Source organism: Chelonia mydas, chromosome 1 (assembly GCF_015237465.2).
Source record: "Chelonia mydas isolate rCheMyd1 chromosome 1, rCheMyd1.pri.v2, whole genome shotgun sequence".
NCBI classification, from domain to species: Eukaryota; Metazoa; Chordata; order Testudines; family Cheloniidae; genus Chelonia; species Chelonia mydas.
This window is the reverse complement of record NC_057849.1, coordinates 334,213,305-334,230,660: the sequence shown is the minus strand read 5'-3', so window position 1 is coordinate 334,230,660 and position 17,356 is coordinate 334,213,305.

The window sequence follows — 17,356 nt, the reverse complement described above, 5'->3', positions numbered from 1 at the left end:
TATTGTTCACAAGCGCTGAACCCCTGGCACTGTTTCTTTTTTTTAAAGAAAAGATTTAAAATATCTAAGGTGAAAAAAAACCAAATACTGAGACTATGCAAACAGTATGCCATCCCACCCTTGATAGCATCCCTCCAAATGAAGTGAGGAGCATGACAGCTGGTTCTCAATTTGGTCTGTGCTGGATGATGATATATGCAATAATTTCTACATGAGCAATGGGAGATAAGGACCCCTGATGTTCTGAATTGCAGCCATGTTGGACTGAACGCTGGTGATAATTTAATACTAACGTTTTGTGACAGAAAATTAGTGCATATGCTAATCTCCAAAAACTTCTCTTCATCTCAAACGGTCTTTCACATGATAATTTGTCATATTTATCCTTGTCACTTCCAAAAAATGAGACAAATAAGGCCCGGAACGTCCTGTACGCTTGCTAAATGTTTTGCCATTGATGCATATTTAATGCAATTTATTGAAGGGTTCCCAGTTCACCGTGCTAATGCAGCGTATACTGATGTCATTCTTAGCACTTAAATACAAACCTCCCAACATCACCTAGTGTCGCTGTTAGCAGTTTATAAACAGGAAAATTGAAGCAGAGAGAGTTCAAATAATTTCCCTGTGGCTGCATGCACAGTAAGACAGTGCCAGGGTTGGGAATTAGAACTCAAGTGATTTCTGCTAGCCAGGCCTTTGCATAATTCACCAGTTCACTATAACAACATTTGAATATTCATATCTGAAATGTTGCTCATTTTGGTCCTTGGTATTATACAGGAACAGAGAAGATCCTGGGAGAAGCTAAGATACCTGGAGGAAAAATTAGGCGAAGAGAAGAGAAACAGAACACACACACACACACCCCCCATCTTCCCAGTAGGGTGTTAATTCTGAAATTTTCCCTGGAGCACAATTTAAAATGTCAAATGCTGTTAATTTATTTCTCCAAGGAGAACCAACCATAAGCCTCCCTCTTCAAAACCCAGGTAGCATGACAACAGGAAACCTATAGGACTCTCATCAGTCACTATAAAGGAGAAAATAAAACATACTGACAACAGCTATTGTCTCACAGACCTGGAAAGGTTGCATTCAGACACAGAGCCCATAGCCACTGCTGGTGCCAGCCCATGCTTCAGAGGTGAACATCATGGGCGGTGGGTGAACCCCCCCTTCGGAGATGCTAACCCCCTTGCCCCAACTTCCGCCCAAGGCCCCACCCCCACCTGCTGGAGCCCCTAGTCCCCCCTTCCCCTGGCAACCAGAGCCCCGAGTCCCCCGTGGCCAGAGAAGCCCCGGCCCAAGCCGCCCCTGGCCCGAGCCCTAAGCTCCAGACTGCTGGCTTCAGGGAAGAGGGGCCTGAGGGTGGGGCTTCGGGGTGGAGCATGGGCAGGGCCACAACATGGGTTAGGGGAGGCTTAGCCTCCCTTGGCTTTCAATACGTGCCGCCCATGATGAACGTCATGCCTACCAATACCAGGATGGAGTCTTTTCCTAGCATCTGGAGTCCAGTGAATGATTATAATCAAAAATTAATAAGGGGCTATTGAATATTTTATATACCGTAGGACAAGCTATTTTAATCCTCAAACAAAAACCTTTGCAAAGGTCTTGAGAACAGCAGAGCTCGGCTTACCAGGCAAACTATAAAACCCTTGTTTCTCTTTGTTTAGTCACGTCTGATCCTCCCATTTCAGGCTTCTTTGTTCTCTTGCATTGGGCAGAAGTTTCCAGCCTGGCGAGCCTTTGCCTTCAGCTGGTTTCTGAAGGGATTGTTAACACTCTGCTCCTCTACTTGCTGTGAAGTTGCTCTCTCTGAACAGTTAATTTTGCTGGGAGCTCGTGGAATTTGCCACTGGGCAACTTACATTTCACTCCATCCACACTTTTTTTAAAAATGTTCTTTTTAATGTTTCTTCCCACCAACCAGCTGCTATAAACCTCTCCTCTGTGCTTGAGCCCACAAGACATGCTGGGAGTGCTCATCACCCAATAGCATCAAGTTTTAAGTTTTTCTTTATAAAGGTGGTTCCTTTTTCAAGCCATTTTAGCAGCTGGCATAGAGACCTGGAGGGCTGCAGCATTCCTCATACAATGTACATCTCATCCATGTGTGTACCCCTTCTGGAATCCTGGGAACACTGAGGACAAATACTACTCTTACCATGAGACTTCCCCCCATGCTTGACCCTTTTCTAAAGGGCGTCCCTGCAATTGCTCGAAGAACTGCACACTCCCCATATACTGTACCTTAAAAACTGCCTTCCCACTCAGAACTGCTCTGTGCCAAAGCAGCAAGGAGCGTCCCTGTTGCTAACTCACAAGGAAAGGACCATACCCTGAAGGAAATCTTTCCCAACCCCCCCTCTTCTGGCCTTCAAACAACCCAACCTCTAAGTTCGACATCAGAAGCCTGCTCCCCTCGGACCAGGCCACACCAACTCAAAGCAGCACCAGACCCTGCCAGAACAGATGCAAAAACTACAGACATATTTCCACCACTGCAATGACCAACACTCCCCACAACACACCTCTCAAGATCCATGGGTCCTACGTATGCCTATCACTACATGTGGTATGCCTCATCCAGTGCACTAAATGCTTGTGATGGGGTGTACCAGGTCCTTTTAGGCCCCCACTGCAAATCTAAGGAGACCAGTGCTGGGAGTGTCATAGATCAGCAAGTGTTTGGTGCCGGCGCCGGGAATCAGTGCCAGTTCACCCTTGGAGCTGGAGAGTAGAAGCACCTCGCTGGTGCCACGGATGGTGCCGAGCTGGGGACTGTGAGCGCCGCATCATGGCTGGCTTACCTCTAGACAGGACTGGAAGTACTGGTACTGGAGGTTTGTCCCTCAGAGCAGGGGGGCTGTGAAGCCATCATTTCAATTAAGTCTCTGGCGGCTTCAAAACTGTCTGGGATGGAGGGCGGCTCAAACTCCTCCACCTGGCACTGCCCTTGCCGCGAGTCACTGCGTACCGGACTCAATAGTTCCTTCCGGGAAGCCGAAGTCAACGACACGGGCTCGTGTTGTTTTGGCACCGATTCTGGTCTGGAGTGCTCCTGTGCATCCCCTGATGGTCCCGTGGCTTTTCTAGCCAGTGAGCGCCCCCTATCAGTCTTCTTATGGCGCTTACGCGGTACCGGCAGAGTCCGTGGTGCAGGAACTGAAACTTCTTCTCAGTGAGTGCTCTAACCCCCAGGCCACAGAGATGCTCGCTCTTTCTCCATCTCTGGACCAATGAATATTTAAGTATCCATATGAAGTGGAGTAGCTTCAACAGGAGACAGCCACACCCACCCCAGAATACCCAACAGGCCACTGGTTAAGGTCACTCACTTGCAATGTGGGAAACCCAAATTTAAATCCCTGCTATCCATCAGGCAAGTACCACTACCACCACCACCTCCTCCTCCTTTGTGAATGGCATTTCCAAATTTCCTTTGCTTCTTAACAAAAAAAAGTAGTTAAATGTCCTACATTAAAATGAATAATTTTGTTTCAGATCAAATGGAACATTTAATTTAACCCAAAACAAATGCCCCCCCCTTTTTTGTGTGTTTCACAAAGAAAACCAAAAATTATTGATTTCAGCTTGATCCAAAATGACTTTTTTTTATTTTTCAGTTTGGCCAATGAACCAAAAAAAATCAATTATTTGTACAGAGCTACACCCGGTAGGTGGGAGGTACTTGCTGCAGATGCAGATAGTAATCTAGCCTTGCTTCCCAGTAGCTAACGACTGGCAAGCTCCCTGGAGCAGCTCATGAGCAGTTCAGGGAACAGTGTTACAAACCAGGGCACAAACCCCAAACTGGGGTTCTATTTTCTATAATTAAATTTCACCAACCAACTATTAAGTGTGAACTCCTCAAGCATTGTAATAGCCTTAACATGGAGTCACAGACAGTTCCCTTCTACTCCAGTCCAGGGCTTAAATTCAGCTGGAGCTGTCCAGAGAGGAGCTCTGCTAAATATTTTGGCCCCGTAAGGCTAAAGCCCTGAGCCCCAGCACCTTCCTTCCCACACAGGGCTGAAGCTCCAAGCCCCAACGCCTCTCATGGAGAATGGGGTGTGTGTGTGTGGTGGGCTCCAGGAAATCTCTATGAGAATTTAAGTCCTGCTCTGGTCTATCTTGCCACTTAGGCAAGCTTGCCTTTATGACAGATGGCTCCATACACCAAAAATCACAATACTATTCAGGTTACTCCCAGTCCCAAAGGACCAGTCACTTACAAGGTCAAGTGCAACCTAGCTCTCTCACCAAAGACTATGCTTGAACAAAGGGGCTCACTACTGCTTGGCTGGGCTAACCAGATTGGACTATGCTTTAACTTTCTTTTCTCATACTAACCAAAGGACTTCCTATGCTGTGTTCCAGCTGACTAATAACCCCACAGTGCTGTATGAGTGTCACTGCAAAGGCTTTGCGAGGTGCATTAATCCCCAGAGAGCGTACAAATCTCCATCCAGGGTCTGTCTCAGTTGGACTCGCTGAACAGAGCTCACTGTGAAGCAGGAGTGCTGCAGACCTAGAGGCCCTGTTTAAAGCTTTCCCTGGAGGAAGTGAGAGCCCTAGGTGGTCTGGCACACTTCAGGAGCTCCTCTTAAGGACAGTTCCAAAGCTCAGGCCATAGCCCCATACCTGCAGATCCATGACTAGAAACCATGCTCCAGTTTAAAAGATTGGTCGAAAAATTTTCATTTTTCAACAAGCTCCATCCATATGGATATAGGGAGTTCCGAAAGAAAGTGGAATGCTCTGTGCTTTCATTCACACTGGTATCCCTAGCATGCTTTGCCAGCTCCCAGCTAACTGCAGATATCTGAGCTGGGAACAAACTGGGAGGTGTGAATGTGGCACTGGGGGCAGGATGCTTTTCTGACACTCTGATCTTTGGATGCTGTCTCTCTCTCTTCATGAAACTGTAAATCCCCTGGCGGGTACATGAAACTATTTAAGCGATGTTACCAGCTTTGCCCATTTCTTTGGGGTATGCTCATTTATTAGGGTTACTCTTCTGTGGGTGGGGGGGAATTCTGTACTACTATCAATGTACTGCTTGTGTCACTTGTGTTCTCATAGAGAGCTCTACTTCTCCCTGCTGCAAGTTCCCTCCCAGTGGAGCGATCCTGCAGGACCTAGGTTCTCCAGGGCTGGCTTCTTCCTGCCCCAAGATCAGACAAACACACATTAACAGAGTGCGTCTGAGAGGATGGGATTAATCAGAACTCCCAAGCTGACCCCTTATATCTCTCTGGACTCAGCAGGCTGGGTCGAGCATCACCTCCAAGCTGTCACCCTCATATGCCATGGGCACTGCACCAGAATAGAGCATGCCCGGTCGAGCAGCACTTCCAAGCTGCCACCCTTGTATGTCCCAAGTTCAGCACATCCCTATCCCCACTTTCACGTTACAGTTGTTCTGGTAGTAACCAACTTGATAGCAAACCCCAGAGGATTTTTGGGCGCTGCAGGGATCTTTTAGCTTAGGTACAAGGAGTGTTGCTGCAGAGCGAATGAGGAAACCAAGCAACACCCGGGAGGAGGAAGGGAGAGAGAGAGAAGCAACCAGCTTAATGATGAAAGTTATTTATTGCCAGGTAATAACCATAGGAGAGCCAAACAAACAAAACAGGGATAATATTAACTCTAACTTAAATTTGATTATAAAAGTCAGGTTTACAAAACTGATTACGCAAGTCAGGGTCAGAAGGCTACACCGAGAGAGAGAGAAAGCGCGTGCGCGCTGGGTTCTCACCACTCCATGAAGCTGGAATCGATCGGGGGTCCCAGGTGGTAGTGGTAGCTGAGGGTCCGGAGTGCTGGAGACAGGCAGAGTCCCCAGCATGATCAGGCAGGAGAAGATGAAGTCCCGATGGAACTGATGCAGATTTTGGATCCAGGCATCACAACACTTACTTGAGCATGGGTAGGAGTTTTTGGAGAGAAACAACAATGGTTCAAGGGAGAACGCTAGATTTGTTTATGTGTAAACAAGGGAGTATACCAAAGTTGTTTTGTTCAGGCTAGGCCATGGGAACTGATCATTCCTGGCTTTGGGCGGTGTTCCTTGGAGGGAGCTTACAAAGCATTTAGGGAGCTTCACCAATAGAGGATTTATTACTAGAATTGGTCTGATAACTACTGAGCTGGGTGTGTGCAGGCGTGGGTTCATTAGCATCTGGAGCAGAGATTCCCCCACCATGCAGTACTTCCCTGCTTTTCTAGTCCCAGAGTTCAGTGTGGTTCTTGCCTTGGAATCTGTTCTCCATTCTGTATGTTAATGGAGATGCCTCCTTGTCCCATCTTCGATACAGATGAGGCTAAGGGAGTTTCCTTAATCCGGTCATCCTTATCCCAGAGGTTTAGGTGAGTCTCCCACTGCCTTCTCATTGCTTTTTGTAAGTCTTTCTTCTGATGCAGATTTGGTTCAAAAAGAAGCTGGGGAGGTACGGGGGGGAAGGTCTTTCATGAGTCAAGACAGGCTGGGTACTGTGCCCTGGTTCCCCAAAAGCACAGAGCTGCTAGGTAACACTGATTAAGAGGGAAATGACTGATGAAACCCAGCAAGCAACATTACAGATCACATAAATGAAGAGCTTTCCCTGTTCACCATTATCAGGTACATTAGATCCCAGCAGATAGCGCTTGCCGTTATACAAGGGCCATAAAGCGCTCCAACAACAACTAGTAATCACCAAAAACATTTAGCAGTTTTGCAATAAGTAATAAAATTCACAATGCCTCTGCCAGGAATTGCTCTCTCTCAGCAACAAACTCCAGACAGTAAACTCTTGTAATGAAGTCAAGAGCTTATAGACTTTTAAGAGGTCACAAATCCTTTGGAACAACATGAGGAAGTTTGGGGAAAAAACACTCACCACAAGTATTGTGAAATCTATCTGGGTATTAAAATGGCCAACAAATATAGCTCTCCTTTGTAAATACTACATGGACCAGGGGGATTGGAGAAAGGGAAAGTAGCAAAATATAATGCACTGCATTTTGTGCCAATGAACAGAGGAGCTCAACACCAGCCATCCCATGTTTACAAATGCTGAGTGGGTTGTTTTCAGAACTCTCTAAAGGAGAAAGCCTACAACTGTCTACATCAAAATACAAAATCAATGTTGTTTATAAGTAACCAGAGTAATAACTACAGTGAGGAATTAACTTTAAGTGCTTCAGCCAATATTGGCTTAGAAAAAAAATGAATGCCTGTGAGCGTCTAGGGACATGGATGGACAGTACATTAAATGATGCAGTTTGCATTGAAACATTGATCAACGTGCTTAGGGTCAAAATCCCTTTTTTTCAAATGCAGAAACAGATGGTTCCTTCCTGCAGTGCTGTTTCAGAGGACATTGTCTATGGAGGTGTTTTTGCAACTCTGAAAAAAAAATATGAATGCACCCCACAGTTGTACATGAGGCTGCTGATCGATGTTAGTTCCTCAGCACATCTCGGTACTGTTTAAAGAAAGAAAATATTTCCTTAGTAATTCAGGTTCTGGGTTCTGCTGGAACCTGCTTCCCAGGCACAGCCTCCTGACCGGTTAGAAGTTTTTGGCACCATCCATGTCACAAAATAATCGTAAAATCTCAGTACAACTCTTTGTAGACAGGAATCCTCATTTGAAACCCTCAGTGGCAGTTCTTGCAGAAAAACAAATATCTTGAATGGGCAAAGAGAGACTTACCTACAAGGTACTGTTAGAGAATGTCCCTACAGATCGAGGTGAGGCAGAAGATTTCAAGCAAAGAAAATCCAGAGTAACCAGTGATTTTGGATGCTCAGTTGGAGGCAACTCAAAGAGTCTGATTTTCACAGGGCAGATGCTCAGCACTTTCTGAAAGTCAGGCTCCCTTTGAGGTGCCTCAGGTACAGATGTCCAGAAACTGAGGCACCCAAAATCATTGGTCACTTCTGAAAATCTTGGCCTAACTCTCCAGTGCTGCCCATCTGGAATCACTTCTTTTAAAAGGAAGCTGGAATTTATGTATTATCATCATTAATTATTTGTATTACCACAGTGCCGAAATAAAAGCCCTGGTCGTAGACCATGACCCTATTGTGCTAGGTGCTGTACAAATACAAAACAGACAGTCCCTACCCTAACAACTCAGAATCTAAGCATAGGACAGGAAACAGAGGTATAGACAGACACACCCAGATGGAGGAGTATAAGGAAACAATAAGAGAATACTGCTCAGCATGATGGGTTGTGCAGAACGGAGTTCCATGTACATGGGTGAAATGGAAGAAGGCATGGAGTCCTTGTGGGAGGAGCCAATAAGAGGCTTAAAGGTAAGCTAAGTGGATGAGGGCAATGTGAAAAAAAAGCTAAGAGCTGATAAACTGGGAAAGACAGAGGTACACAGATCTTCAAGGTTAAGAGGCTTGAACTTGATGCTTTGGAGAAGAGGGGGGAGCCCAGGGAGGGCTTCAAAGACAGGGGTTGGACTGATAGGTTAGTAAGGTAATTAGCAACTTTTTTTTAATAAACTAGAAGAGGGCAACATGAGTTTCAACGGGGCCAGAGAAGAGAGATTTGCAGCAACTAAGATAGGAGAGGTGTGTGCCTGAAGAAAAGTTTTAGCTGCAAGGATCCAGGGAAACCAGTGGATCTGGGTAATGTTAGGGTCAGAGAAAAGGTTGGAAGATTTCCAAGTTCCACTGGTTTGTCTCTATCGCTAGAGCTAAAATATAAAACTATAATCCCTACTGATGGACGGTCCTTTACCTTCTCTTCTTCACCCCAGGGCTGGGATTCTGAACAGTTGTTTACAAAAATTCTTCATCCAAACTTGTCTAGTTATTGTTTTTAAACTAACTTAGGTTCTGAATTTAGGCTGGTAACTTGTGAGTTTGGTAGCCTACCAAAATCCAGTTTAAATAAAATTTAACCTTGGGGATAAGATTGTAGCATGTATCACAATAGTCCATCGCTATATGTAATTATCAATGAAGAATCCATTTAGTCTCAGAGGCCAAAGACAGCGCTGCTGTTCAGCCTTTGTGTTCAGAACTGTTGAAGGTTTTTTTAAATTCTGAAAGAAGTCAGAATGAAGAAATGAAGCTGTCATACAAGTTCTGGCCATAAACCCTCCATATTCCAGCAGTCTTTGTCTGCATCTTTGTCCTTGATTTCAACACTTCTTTATACCAAGGACCTCTGAACCAAAGCTGTAAAGAACTTGCAGAGCTGCAATAAGTTTCTTGAAGTCTGTTAGAATTAATGTGATTCATTTCCCTTCTGCTACATCTTAGCATTGTATTGCCACTTCAAATACAGAGCCCACTTAACTTGTTCTGGAAGACTTCAGATGTCAAGGCTATGAGGTTTTTGAGCATCTTGTAGCATTTACAATGCAATTTCATTTCAAACAGCATCTTTTAAACAATATCTTTAAAGAAAGAAAAGCCACTGCAAAAGAAAAAGAAAAAAAAGAAAATGCTTTCCAGGATGGATTAACAATGAGTGCACAGAGTGAGAGGTTTGTCTGCCAACTAAAGCAGACCCAAATATTTGGTAATGTATAAAGAATGCTCAGCATCAACCAGAGCTCAGATCCTGCATTTTTAAATGGACACAAAAGCTTCATCGTTTTTTAATTAAGAACAGAATAAACTGAATGAAATAGAAGATTCAAGAAATATGTTTTTTAAAATGGGAGGGCGGAAAAAAGTTGTTTTTATATTGCCATTACTGCATGAGATGCTTTACAATGGGGTAGGAACACCTCCCAGGAGTTTATAAAACTACAGCCCCAAGCCTGCAAACACTGATGGAAATATCTAGACTTACTCCCATTGGCCTCAATCTTCAAGCACTGTAATGCATGTGCTTCCCTTTTCTCATGCAAGTAGTTCCACTGAAGTCAAGCCCTGTGTATTTTCAGGGGGATGGTCTCAGACAATATACACGCTAGGAATAGGGAGGTTGGGGAGTTCATTCGCAAGTTTGTTCTCCAGTGGTCTTTCCTACTTTAATGTATATCTGTTCTGCTCCCCAGTTTAGACTGATTTTTCCATCCATGGCACTAGTTGAAAAGCTAGCAATGGTAAATCAAAAAGCAAACAAAAGGAGTCATTCAGAACTGGTCCTATAATCGTATATACACTGTACATCTAATATTTAAATACCAATTTGAGTTGATAGAGAAACATGGTGGCCAGTAACTACAAAAGAATATACCTCAAGCCAGAAATACAAGCAGACAGAAGATCAGAACTGGTTTATCAAAAGCATTGGAATGAGAAATATTTTGAGATACATTCTGCTAGACAAAAAGCACTGAAGTGAGGATTTTTTGAAATGAAATGTTAAAATACAGTTTTGGGGGAAGCAGGTTAAATTTCTCCAGGGCCCTTTTAAGCTCAGGCACAATCACTTTCCTAATGAAGGGGAAAATTCCACGCCTGCTTTGTCACTTAAACTTACTATGATTCACTCATGAAGTTACCATAAAGTTTTAGTTATACCATAAGTTCTAACAAAGTGCCAGCTGATTTTCATTACAAACCGCACTGCAGTTGAAGTATAATTTAGAAAATGCAAGATTAGGAAGCGTTGTTAAATATATTATTCTAAAATAAAACTATAGGCTAGTAATAAAATTGGGCGTCTCTGTTTGTCTGAGCAGGGATCCAAGTACGAGGAAACTATGATGCCCCCCCAGACTGTGAAACCCCTCACCACCACCTGCACATAGCATGAAGCAATCTTGTGTCCACCTGCTGTAGCTCAGCTCCCTGAAACCAACAGCCTCTGGCCACACCAGCATGTATGATCCCAGGTATGTGCAGAGCTCACCCTCTCCATGCAGGCTAGTGATAGGTACACACCAATCCCCACGTCCTCAGAGCACATACCTGGCAATGTCCAGCCCTTCACGACGGAACACTCAGAAATTACCAGGTACACGGTCACCAAAGGAACAGTGCACACACACCCACTTGTTTAGCTCAACTGAGGACGCGCTCCAAGATAACATCACAGCACTGAGATATATTTACAATGAAAACAAGACAAAAATATGAATAAGGATAATTATGGAATCAGAAATGGTTAATATATAAAAAACACAAAAAGCATAAAGTTTCTTAGCCTCTAAACTTAACTTTAACAGGCTGAAAACCTTTGTCCAAAGCCTCTTCCCTCACCTAAAGGATTTCCAACCAACGTGGTAGGGATCCCACTTTCCTGAATGCTAAAAGCGCCCTTTTTGCTTCCTCAGTAAAGGATAAAATGGTGCCCTTTCGCCTTCTTTTTATACCCCCCAAAGTGCATTGTTTTGTCTCCAGAGTGAGGATGAGTGCGCCCCCCCCCCGAATTTATTTTCTCATGTTTTATCCCCCTGATGACTTGGAGCTTTCATTGTGTTGACCTACAGTTCTTAATTGACATGGCCAACAGATAGGTGAATTAACATCCTTTGTCTGACCTGCCTTGGATACAGATTTTAAAACATTTTTAATATACACATACACAACTTCTTAAGTACATACATCTCGTAACAATGATGAGAATCCGTACGCTATCAGCTTTTAGTAGATACCTCACTTGCCCTGTTGTGGATAAACACTATGAAAGCAATGTGTTGGGTGTGGTGAGTTTGCCAGGCCTGTCAGGAGTTACTACTACAACACAGCGAACCCTTTACCAGTTGGCATTGAGGGGTTCTTAGCATCCCGGGACTGTCTGAATCTTAAACCCAGGATTCTCTCTCTGCCTTTAGTACGTCATTTAGAGCCTGATTTGCAGAAATGCTGAGCCCCCACATGTTCTACTGAAGTCAACAGAAACTGTGAAGTGCTCAGCTCTCTGAAAAATCAGACACAACCTTTTTAACCTCCTTTAGTCATTGGTACACTAAAAGTAGGACTAATAATACATAACTACCGTATGGGGGTGTGGTGAGCATTAAGTGCTCTGTAAGTGCAAAGCAGTATCTCTGTGGATAGAAGCAATTATAAACCCATGACAATTGATTTTACATATTTTTAACAGTACAGTAAGAGAGGAATTTCAGGATAGCAATACAGGCTGTGGAGTGTTCCAGCTTCCGCATCCTTGGGCTTAATCCACAGCTCACTGAAACCAATGGAAAGACTGACTACAATGGCCTTTGGCTCAGGCTCCCAGGCTCCAGTGGGAAGGGAGTCCTGGGTAGCTCAGCTTCTTCCTCCATTATCTCCTCCACCTGAGCTCCTGTGTGCTCAGTGCCCAAGGTATCAAAGATGATCCTACTGGCACCCTCCCACTCCCCAGCGCATAAAATCAAAACCTAATGAATCAAACAAAAACCGCCTTTAGCTCCCATAACCTGGGAGACTTTTAAAAATATCGGGTAGTCAAATTGCGTAGGACTTGTGTGCCTTTCTATATATCTGGCCACTAATCCAGCACTCCACTGGTAGGTAGAATTTTTTCTTCATTATTCCAACCAGGAGCCAAATGAGAAATTTTGGAAGTTTTTGATTCCCCTCCTACAAGACCCATTAATCCAAGTGAAAAGGAAATTATGAAGCCCAAATTTAGAGAGATTCTATAGAGCAGACCATGATTCATGTCTAAAGAGAGGATGGGGGAATCTACCTTTCGAGAGGTCATATTGAAGTAATTACCAGGGCTGAATAAATGTTTTTTTAGAGGCTAAACGCCTCCGTAAGAAACTCTTAGATGAGAAGGGAAAAAATATCTGACAAAAAGTATTAAGGATAAGAGTCATATATTGAAAGTGACCGGATTATACCCTTCCCAGGCTACACCCTTTTTTGTGCCCAAAGTCATAACTTTTGAAAGCATTTCAAAGTACTTCAGACACAGTTTTTAAGAAGTTAAATGGGTGCACAGTGTACTGTAAGTACCCAACATAATTGGCATCACAAAGACTTGGTGGGGTAATTCACACAACTGGAATATTGGTATAGAAGGGTGCAGCTTGTTCAGGAAGGACAGGCAGGATAACAGGAGGGTGTGTTGCCTTGTATACCAGATGTATACACTTGCACTGAGGTCAAGATAGGAATGGGAGGAAGACCTGCTGAAAGCCTCTGGATAAGGATAAAAGGGGTAAAAAACAAGGGTGATGTTATTCTGGGGTCTACTATACACCACCTATTCAGGAAGAAGAGGTGGATGAGGCTTGTTTTAAACACCTAACAAAATCATCCAAAGCACAGGACTTGGTGGTAATGGGGGACTAGAATTAGAATTCAAAATGATCTTGACAAACTTGAGAAGTGGCCTGAAATAAATAGGCTGGAATTCAATAAGGACAAATGCCAAGTACTGCACTTAGGAAGGAATAATGAATTGCACAAATACAAAATTGGAAATGATTGCCTAGAAAGGAGTACTGCAGAAAAGGATCTGGAGATGAAAATGGATCAAAAACTAAATATGAGTTAACAATGGGATACTGTTGCACAAAAAGCAAACATTCTGGGATATACTAGCAGGAGTGTTGTAAGCAAGAAATTAGAAGTAATTACTCCACTCGGCACTGAGAAGGCCTCAGCTGGAGTACTGCGTCCAGTTCTGGACATCACACTTCAGGCAAGATGTGGACAAATTGGAGAAAGTCCAGAGGAGAACAACGAAAACGATTAAAGTTCTAAAACACATGACCTATGAGAAAATATTTTTTTAAAAACTGGTTTGTTTAGTGTGGAGAAGAGAAGACTGAGAGGGGGACATGACAACAGTCTTCAAGAATGGAAAAGGTTGCTAGAAAGAGGATGATACATTGTTTTCCTTATCCACTGAGGACAGGACAAGTAGTAATGGACTTAATTTGCAGCAAGGGAGATTTAGGTTAGATATTAGGAAAAGTTTCCTAACTGTTAGGGTAGTTAAGCACTGGAACAAATTACCTAGGAGTGGTTGTGGAATCTCTCTCATGGAAGATTTTTTAACAGGTTGGACAAACACCAGTCAGGGTGTAGATAATACGTAGCCCTGCCTCAGTGCACGGGGGCTGCACTAGATGACTTATTGAGGTCCTTTCCAGTCTACATTTCTGTGATTGTAAGATTCATCTGATTCATGCTCTTTTATAAAGTTATTTAAGAATCTAAATTCTTTTCTTCCTCTCAATTCCTTCTGACCGAATTTTATTCCACTAGGAGCACAGAAGAACAGAACGGTACGAGTTTCAGCAATTTTAGAGCCTGTGAAAGTTAAAATGATGGAGGAACTATGCAGCATTCAACAGCAGTCTTACCATTCCCATTAATGCCTGGGCAAAACTTGGACTGTCCAAGGAGGGGCGGTGGAGGAAAGAAGTGATTAAAATTGAATACCTCTTTGTGCCCTTCCATAAAAAAACAAAATTTACTATCTGAACAGCCATGAATGTGTACAAGGGACTCGTTTGATTGTTTATGAAGATAGGCTTGCCCAGTGAGAGTTGAAAACAGTGGTAAAACAATTGCTGGAAATGGAATTTAAGTTATCAGCTTAGTAGTTTGGCTGCAGAGAAAGAGCACCAGATGATGTTTCTATTAACACATTTTGTAATAGTGTGCTAGGTAGCAATATCATGTTTTATAGCAACAAAGGTTTAGGTACAGTTATGAAGAGTGGACGAACTCCCTTAATTGCAAATTAGTTACTGACTCTAGCAGTGAGTTTGCTAATTCTACAGCTAAAATAAGCTATTTATTTCCTGCTGAGCTTGCGGCTAGTTATTAAATATTTCCACAGTGGCAATGTGCCCGGTTTATCCCAGTCACGGTGACCCCCACCACCACTGTGCCAGCCACTATATAAACACAAAAAGGTAGACAAGGTCCCTGACCCAAAAAACTTCCAACCCTTGATTATGCAAAAACATATGCAGGTCAGACAATGGGACTGCTCACAGCGTACAAAGTCAAGCAGGTGCACAAGTCTCTGCAAGATCCGTGGCCTTGGATGACAAGCAACACGAAGAGGTGGGGAAGATGGAGACCATTAACTAGATGCATTTTCAAGCAGCCATTAATATATGTTTATAGTCATGTATACTTTTTCTTTTTTTGATCATCACGAAAAAAGATTGACTTTCTCCAACTGCCCCTCAGTCCAGCCGTCGCAGATTGGCGGATTTCTTGTAGTCAGTGGTGGCAGTGGGTCTTGAGGAGGAGCTTGAAGGTAGTACTAGGGATCAATGTAGGCAAGGTGCATCATAGAAAAGGTGACGATCCAGGAGCTAGAGAGAAGACATTTGTTGGAGTGACAGACAGGTGGGCTGGGCAGGTCTGGCAGCAGTGACTGAACTGATGAAACAAGGAAAGCAGACAAATGTTTGAAAGGGGCAGAGTTGTGAATGGGATCCAAGGTTAGGACAAGAAGCTTGAACTTGAAAGGAAGCACTAAATCTAGTGTCTGGATTCTTTGCCTAATTAGTTGGTGTCAGGTTAATCTTTTGTAACACAAGTAGTTTCTTTACAGAGGAATAAATTTGTGGCTTTCAAGGAAACTTCCAAGGTTTTCAGGTTTTTTTTTTAAATCCATGCTGTTCAGTTGGGTATAGAAAATCTTTACTATGCACATATTTATTAGGCCAGACACAGCTGACTTAAGCCTGGTCTATGCTAGGAAATTAGGTTGGTGTAACTATGTAACTCAGGGTGTGAAAAATTCATACCTCTGAGAGATGCAATTAAGCCAACTAACCCCTGGGGTAGACAGTGCTAGGTCAATGGGAGAATTCTGTACTGCCTCTTGGGGGAGGTGGAGTACCTACGCTGATGGGAGGAGAACTCCTGTCAGTGTAGGTAGCGTCTTCACTGAAGTGCTACAGCAGCACCACTGCAGTGTTTTGCGTGTAGACAAGCCCTTACACTCACATGGGTTCCAAAATGGATCCACTGCCCAATTTTTTTTTTTTTAAGTGAATGATCCTGCACATCAGGTTGCCTGATTTCAGAGGGTAGGTGCTCAGCATGTTATGAAAAACAGGTCCCCAGAAGGTGTCTCCAGTTGGGCTCCCAAAAATTGAAGGCAACCACAAATTGCTAGTCACTTTTGAAAATTCAGGCCATCTTCTTTACAACCTATGATCAAAACTCAAATTATTGCAGGTTCTCAGGCATAATCTTCACTAAGTGTCCACTTCACCTGATGCTTGTGCTGGATTCCACAGTTACAAGGTTTGTATAACAGGATGGCTGTTTGCCTCAAAGGCCCTCCCTACCTAGTATGATGATGGAAAATGTTAAAGTATGGTTTTCTGATTCAATCTTTGCAGGTGGCTCATTAACTGCTAGCAGAGGCAGATGTTGCTAACAGAGGACCAAGGGTGTGGGCTGAACAGCCCTTGAGAGGAAACACCAGGAAGAGACAAGCATGGGCTTGACCTGGATTTTGTCTCATTGAATTTGGAGTTCTTTTTGTGAATAAAAATAACCGTTACATCAACTGCATTTGGAGCACAGTGGGGAAGACACCTGTTCATAATTATCTTGAACACATCTTCCCAAAAGAAAAGGTGTTGCAAATTCAGACTATACTGAATATCTTAATATCCATTAAGAAGGCTGACATACCTTTTATCTAGTCGATTCCCCTTCTGAATTGCACCTGCATTGCTAAATATGGAGGGAGACCCCCAGATAATATCCTTAGCAGTTTCCATAACTCCAATCTCACCTCTAATGTGTTGTCTCCCTATGCAGCATCATTTTAGCCACTGTTCTAAAAGAGTTCTTGGACAAAGAAAGCAGACAGACCGGCATCACAGTCGGAGCTAAAGTGGCAAGAGAGGGAGGCAAAAAGATGAGACAAAGACAATAAGTGGAGTGGTGAAGGGAAATGTGCATACATATCCAAGAAAGAATTTGTCCCTACCTCTTTTGTATTTTTGAAGTGTAACATGATCTTCAGAGATTAGCACCAATATTTCACACACTCTCTCTCACTTACATGCACTTCAGAAAGCCTTTAAAACCCCCTTAAAAAAAGTTTCCACAACAAGAGAGGCTTAGAACATGTATAATATGTTACCGTGCCCCTAAATAAACTTTTACCATTAAGGCCTGTGGGTAAATGCATTCAATGCACAGAATACAGTTTTGCTTTGGACATTATCTGGAAAAGGCTGAAGAGACACATGGTAACCTCTGTTGTCTTAACCATCTTGACAGCATTACCAATGAATAGCAGTAGATGAGTAAGAATGGAACACAGTTGTCCGGGAAAGTCCAGAGAATGGGTCAAGGGAGGTTACCAGGATGAAGGGAGAAAAGAAAAATGAAGTTCAGCACAGCTTAGTTTTGTCTGACCTACCCAAACAACACAAGCAGAACAAACCAATTTCAAAATCAGTGTCAAAAGCCAGAGGATGAAATGCTGGTT